The sequence below is a fragment of the Cucurbita moschata genome, unplaced genomic scaffold (assembly GCF_002738365.1).
Source record: "Cucurbita moschata cultivar Rifu unplaced genomic scaffold, Cmos_1.0 Cmo_Scf00039, whole genome shotgun sequence".
NCBI lineage: Eukaryota > Viridiplantae > Streptophyta > Magnoliopsida > Cucurbitales > Cucurbitaceae > Cucurbita > Cucurbita moschata.
Genome location: NW_019268555.1, coordinates 1,360,305 through 1,368,056, shown reverse-complemented (window position 1 = coordinate 1,368,056; position 7,752 = coordinate 1,360,305). Strand labels below are relative to the sequence as shown.

General features: G+C 37.7%; 1 long non-coding RNA gene across 1 annotated transcript; it reads left to right on the top strand.

The window, feature by feature from the left end:
* The first annotated feature begins 3,502 nt into the window (after nt 1-3,502).
* LOC111432640 lies at nt 3,503-5,928 on the top strand. Its single transcript, XR_002708668.1, has 3 exons — nt 3,503-3,532; nt 3,810-3,881; nt 5,836-5,928. It is a non-coding gene; the product is annotated as an uncharacterized LOC111432640 (long non-coding RNA).
* The last annotated feature ends 1,824 nt before the right edge of the window (nt 5,929-7,752 follow it).

Below are 7,752 nucleotides of genomic sequence, written 5' to 3'. Positions count from 1 at the left end.
TATATGAAGAATGTTTTGTTCCTTATTCAACTGATGTGAGATTCCAATAGAAGAATTCAAACCTGCGTAGGCATAGCCCATTCCTTATTCAACTGATGTGAGATTCCAATAGAAGGATTCAAACCTGCGTAGGCATAGCCCAACAGATATCGAGTCTGTGAGATTCCAATAGAAGGATTCAAACCTGCGTAAGCATAGCCCAACAGATATCGAGTCTGTGAGATTCCAATAGAAGGATTCAAACCTGCGTAGGCATAGCCCAACAGATATCGAGTCTGTCTCCTTAACCACTCGGACATATTGACACCCCTTACATAAGGAATGATTCCTTCCCAACCTGCGTAGGCATAGCCCAACAGATATCGAGTCTGTCTCCTTAACCACTCGGACATATTGACACCCCTTACATAAGGAATGATTCCTTCCCCTTAACCATTGGGACAAATTGACTCGAACCTTAGCCAGCCATAGCCCAACAGATTCTTAACCACTCGGACTACTAAAAATTCGAGAACAGCAGGATTCAAAGGCGCAAAGCATAGCCCAACAGATTTCAAGTCTATCTCCTTAACCACTCGGACATACTGACACCCTTATATAAAGAATGATTCTTTCCTTGTTCAGCCGATTTGAGATATCAAATCGGACACCTTATATAAAGAATGATTCGTTCCTTATTCATATTTAAATAGAACTACACAGCCCAACAGATTTTGAGTCTGTCTTCTTAACCACTCGGATATATTGACACCCTTGTATAAAGAATTATTCGTTCCTTATTCAACCGATCTGTGATTTCACAATAAAGCTAAAAAATTCGTCGATTCGAATATGGCAGGCATAGCCCAACAGATTTAAAGTTTGTCTCCTTAACCACTTCGACATATTAACACCCCTTATATAAGAAATAAGGAATAAGGAATGATTGACACCCCTTATTATAAGGAATAAGGAATGATTGACACCCCTTATATAAATTCGTCGATTCGAACCTAAGTAGGCATAGTCTAATAGATTTCGAGTCTGCCTCCTTAACCATTTAGACATTTTAACACCCCTTACATAAGGAATGATTCATTCCTTGTTCAACCGATTTGAGATTTTACAATAAAGCTAAAAATTCGTCGCAAGATTCAAACCTGATTTCAAGTCTAGACATATTAAAACCACTTATATAAGGAATGATGCACAGGCTATCCTTATATAAGGAATGATTCAACAACAGAATTCGAACCTGTGTTGTCTCCTTAACCACTCGAACATATTGACACCCCGTATGTAAGGAATGATTCGTTTCTTATCCAACCGATGTGGGATTTAACAATAAAGCTAAAAAGTTGTGAACAATAAGATTCAAACCTACGTGGTCAAAGGCCAATAGATTTCTAGTCTATCTCCTTAACCACTCAGACATGTTGACACCCCTTGTATAAGGAATGATTCATTTCCTATTCAACTGATGAGGTGGGATCTCACAACAAAGCTAAAAAGTCGCGAATTGTAGAATTCCTCTTTAACCACTCGGACATATTGACACCCCTGCTCAACAAAGCTAAAAAGTCGCCACCACTAGGACATATTGACACCCCTTCTTGACAAAGCTAAAAAGTCCCCAATAGCAGAATTCCTGGTCAACCACTCAGTGATTCGTTCCCTGTCCAAAGTTAAAAAAGTCGTTTCGTTTGAAATGTGGGATTTCACAATAAAGCGAAATAAAGTCATCACAACAAGATTTGAACCTGTGCAAGCAAAACCAAACATAACAACACAAACATATTGACACACTTATGGAAGAAAGAAAAGAAAAGACAATAGTAACCGATGTGAGATTTCACAATAAAGCTCAAAAGTTGAATTTCCTAGGATTCAATAACACAATAGTAATTTCATGGAAGAAAGAAAAGAAAAGATAGCTTATAAATGGTGATTATCGAAAGCAACAACTAGATGTTCTTTACTCTTTTGGCTTAGCTACCGTTGGTTATTCTTTTGCAATTGATAAACTAATAGGAGAGTAAGTAAGCTCCAGTAACCCCAACTTCTCAGCCCAAGAGTAAAGGTAAGCACCATCTAAATTTCTTTCCCATTTTGACAATTAGTTCTAGTGGGGAGGCTTTCATAAGGAATGGTCTAAATTTCTTCCATAGATCAGCTGTGAAGATGAGTTGATTGGAACAAGAACCACTTAAAACCATCCACTAATGAGGGATAATTTAATAAGAGAAAAAATAGATTTTGACTCATCAAAATGAAGCAAACCTTTATTTAGTTATTTTCCTAAGAATTGAAGCCCCAAGACTTAAATCTTCTCAATCATACCCTCAAGAAATCGAGTAAAAAAGAGTGTATCACTAATTTTGAGAAAAAAATCTACTAAGAGCTGAGTTTTATATTCCTTTTTTCTGGCCAATATTTTCTCTCTTGAAACAAGTTATTCACTCAAAAGCCTCCACCTACAAGTTGAAACTCACCCAAACTTATACTAAGTAAGAATTATGGAGAAAATTATGGTAAACAGCTAGATTTCCTTATCCTCCATTCTATCATTGCCTCCTCGTATCCATTCTATCATTGCCTCCTCGTATGTGTCACCTCCTACCCTTCTCTTTAAAGTTACGGTATACACTTCCTCTAATTCATAGTCATATCCCTTCCCCCCAAGCATTCTCTAAGTAATCGACATGTCACATCCTCTTAGTCACCTTCATATTATCTCCTTCTCTGAGTCACGAATCAACCTCCTACAAGTCACAGTCATGTCACAACATCAACCTCTTTAAGTCGTAGTCATGTTGGATCCAACCCTCCTCCAAGTCACCATCATATCTCTTTCTCCTAGTTGACTCCATGTCTTGTCCTCCAAGTTGCCACATCAACCTTTTTAAGTTAGAACCATGTCTCTTCTTCAATCCTCCTCCAAGTAACCGACACATAACCCCCTTCAAGCCTCTTAGTCATTACCATGTTGCCTCTCCAAGTCGCCCCCTTAACCAAGTACCTCCATGATGCTTCCTCCCAAGAATGATGGCCAGAAAGAGCTAGAAAAACTATAAGCCCTAGGCTCTCATAGTGTTTTATTCCTATATGAAATGAACAATATAATGTTGAGACAATTACGAGTTTGCTAGCTTCTCCTTAATAGTGAACGGTCAAAATAAGATCAACATTGATATTAAATGATGAGATGACATGTCAGCCTAGAGGCCTAGATTATAATAAATAATGGTAAAACTTGGACTCGAATCCCAGACATATTTTTCTTTCTTTATTATAACAAACAATATAGTGTGGAGATAATTAGGGACTTACTAGCTTATTTTAATCATGGACCATCAAAACCAGATCAATGTTGGTATTAAAGGATGGACTAAATATCAAAGTAGATGTAGGAAAAGGTTTCGTGAAGAAATCGAGCTTCGAAAACCACTAGAATCGGCTACCCAATAAGAAATCCTCTGTTTTTACTCCGGCAAGAAATCATATTTTGGATGAACTTTGGAAGCAAATATCTTAGGCTACGATCCAAGAAAAGGTACAAAATCTATCCTTAGATCTTCCTTATAACACCCTCTTTAGGTTTCATGAAGGAATCGAGGGGAGAAGCGGCGTGATAGGAGCTGGGGAGGGCGAGTTATAGATGATGGCGCGAACGGTCGCGCGCGTCTTCTTCCCGTCTGGAGGAAGAAGACGAAGACGTGGCCGGTTCAGTTGAATCGGCCATGTCAACCCCAAAACTCAACCTTCCCTCAGTTTTTCTCTATTTTAGCCCCTTTCTAGACTGGTTCTCATAAAAAACTTTATGGTTCCAGAAAGTAGACACAATAAGGAATCTGTGAAAGGAAAGTTGAAGTAATTCGGGTACCGGAAGCTCAAGAAAAGAGGTCCCGAATGTCGACAACGATGTAAGTAGCCACCTTGGATGTTTTGTTAAGAAATACTTGTAGGAATCGCTTGGATTTTGATATGAACCCTAAAACAAGTATGAATTAGGATAAATGAAAGAAAAACCCTAGGAACCGTAAGATAAGACCTTGAACCGAATAAATTGCCCAAGATTTAGGTGACGTTAAAATAACCCACTAGATGAACTCCGCTGCCTATGAAATTTTAATGCTGAGCGTATTATAGCATGTTTAGGTTATATATGAAGCTTGGTAGTCATTGGATAAGGATAAGTAGGTAAACCAAGAAATGATACAAAATGACCATAATGCCCTATGGATATCTACCTACAGTTCATGACCTAGATGACCTCCAAATGCTATGAAACCCTGAAGTAGATCTTATTTTATGATGTTTGATGATTTGGTGAAGTTTGAGAGGCATTGGAACACGTTAAGTTGCAAAACCAAGAATTAGGGGTGAAATGACCAAAATGTCCTTAGGACTACTGATGAGTTTTCAAAGTCTATACGTGCTCCGAATGATTTGCTACTTCTTATAAGGTCAATTATGAAGGACATGAAGGTAAGTTTGAGGTTTCAAGTTGATTGGAGTAAGTTTGGAACCTAAGCCAAGTTAAGATCCAAGAAATATCTAAAGGAAACACCACAAGACTTTAGACCCTTCTAGAACCCTCTAAAGAACTCCCTAGGAAGCTATGACCTTCTAGAACAACTTACACTAAGATGGGTTCATATGGTTACAAATATAAGTTACAACTTATGCCCCAAAAAATTTAGGACCTTAGAAACTTACAAGATTAAGAACCAAGAACAACAACACACAAGCTTTACAACTACCCAAGTAAGAAGAATGCTAGGTGCCACTCAAGGACGAAGGACCAAGGTTCCCAAACTCAAAAACTCAAGAATGCTAGGTAATACTCTAGTCATGTCCAAAGTGACCCATGACCTCCCACCAAGCGGTGCCCAAGAATTCCTCTTCTAGGAAGGATGCCCTGCACCATGTTTCCTTTGCAGGATGTCATGCCTCAAGATTCTCTCCCCTAGAAGAGATGCCTTGCAGACTTGCAAGATGTTATGTTGAAGTATGCACTGAGCAAGTGACCTTTACGGTCTATCAAGGGGAGTAGTCTAAGGTCATGGAGGAACAAGAAGAGAGTAAGTTACCTTAGCCACGAATCAAGAACCTCCTAAGACCTCCCACGGTACAGCATGCTCATGACTTAGACTACGCTGCTTGGAACACATGAAACCTTGAGTGTAGGTTAAGCAGACTGTCTTATAGGGCAAGCCCTTGATGCAGTATTAAGACTACATCGCTTGGAATGTAAGAAGCCTTGGATGTAGGTTTTCAGACTATGCCGCTTGGAACGCATGAAGCCTTGGGCGTAGGTTAAGCAGACTGTATTATGGGGCAAGCCCTTGATGCAATATTAAGACTACATCGCTTGGAACGTAAGAAGCCTTGGATGTAGGTTTTCAGACTATGCTGCTTGGAACACATGAAGCCTTGGGCATAGGATTAAGCAGACCGTATCGAAGGGCAAGCCCTAAGATGCGGTAAGACTACGTTGCTTGGAACGCATGAAGCCTTGGACACAGGATTGTCAGGTGCCGTAAATCCTAGGGGGAGTGTCCTAGTTCTAAGGACAAGAACTAGGAACAAATGACCAAGAACCAAAAACCATAGTACAAAGACCCTTAAAGGAAAACCAAGGTTTTAGGACTCAAGGACCAAGATCCTCAAGAAAGATCAAGATAAGAACCCTAAGTCAAGAACAAGAATTAGAGGGCTTAAGTACTTACAACAAGAACAAGAACATGAACAAAGAATGTGGTGCCCTAGCATATCAAGGACACGATTAAGAGCCTACAAGTAGGCTACTTACTGAGTCTTGTACTCATTCCTTATTCTTCATTTTTTTTCCAGGTGATAAGGAGCTTGTCGAGGATGGGAGCGGACTCTAGAGCAGGTGCCATAGACAAACCTCACCCGTCGTCTTCAACCCTTTGTTTTAAAATGTTTTGTGTCTGTCCTTTATTTTGTGTTTTAACCATTATGTGGTTTTCTAAATTGGTAATGTGCCGCACTATTTTGGTATAATGTAAATTATGTTTTAAATTTTAATGGTTTTATCAAGAAGGAAAATTTTACCCACTTTTTTGAGTCATCGAATCAGCCCAGTCCTTACAGTTTACTAACTTAAGCTTTAATTTTAAACTATCAAGACGGGCTCTCACACTATGAACAATTTGATGTGGAGACAATTAAAAATTTGTTGATTTATCCTTAAATAGCTGATAGATGAGCCGTTTGGGGCTTGTTTACGATGAATGATGGGCTATAAAACAAGGTGGTTATAGTTTAGTGGTGAGAATTCCACGTTGTGGCCATGGAGAATTGGGCTTGAATCCGCCACATTTGTTTTCTAATTTTCAATAACATTCACATAAATGTTAAATCTAGGATCTGACACAAAAACATTTATACCCTTGGCTTTTTAGCTACAAATCAACCATGTTAGTATAACTCAAAAGCAAAAAATACAAACAATAAACCTCAAGTATGACATTCATAACGATGTAGTATGGTCTAGATATGCCCCAAAGGACTAGATTTTGATCAATGATGGGCTAAATATCAAACTAGTTGCAAATTAGTGATGTGAATTTCACGTCTAGCTAGGCTTGAATCTTAGTAGTCACATTTGTTTTTTAATTCTAAAAAATATTAGTTTCACTTGTTTTTTATTTTCGAATTAGATATGTTCTTAAAAATAACACAAACCATTTGAAAGTAAAATGGAGTTTGATGAAGTAATTACCAAAAATTTGTAACCATCGGAAAGTGGCAGAGTTTTGCGGTTAGAGCCACAGTTGTTTTCTAATTTTCAATAACATTCACGTAAATGTTAATTTAGGATCCGACATAAAGACATTTATCTCCTTAGCTTTTAGCTACAAATTAGCCATGTTAATATAACTCAAAAGCAAAAAATACAAATAATAGACCTCAAGTATGACATTCGTAACGATGCACTATGGTCCTTGTTCCACCTCGAGTAGAGTTCATAACCCACCCAACCCTCCCAAAAATGCCAATGAATTATGAGATGATACGATCATGTCTAGTTACTATGTAGGAAACGATAAAGGGTTTGCTAGTTTTTATGCTTAACTTTAAATCGTCAAGATGAGATCTCACATTATGAACAATATGATGTGGAGACAATAAGAAGTTTGCTTGTTTATTCTTAATTAGTAGCCGTCAAGACGAGAACAACGTTGGTAATAAATGATGAGTTTGATAGGTGAGCCCCAACACACTAGATTTTGATGAATGATTGGCTAAATATCAAATTAGTGGTGAGAATTTAAGGTTGAGCTGGTCTTGAATCTTAGTAGTCACATTTGTTTTTTAATTCCAAAAAACTATTAGTTTTACTTATTTTTTATTTTCGAAATAGATATGTTCTTAAAAATAACACAAACCATTTGAAAGTGAAATCGTGTTTGATGAATAATTATCCAAAATTTGTAACCATCAAAGAATAAAATTTTTAACCATCTAAGAATAAATAAAGTTTGATTCTTATTTAATATGGCATAAATTGCAATAACTTTGATAATTTGAACAACATTTTCGTAAAATCATTGTTGAAGTATATGTTGTATGATTGATGTCTTGGTTCATATCAGGAGTTCTCTTTACGACTCCTAATACAGGTAAAGTTGCCGAATTGACGACCTTCATCTTTTCTGTCTCTCAATGCCAAAGGATGAACAACTGTTTTGCTTCAATCTCTGTCATGAAGTTGTGGGTGGCTCCAAAGTTAACAATGGTGTT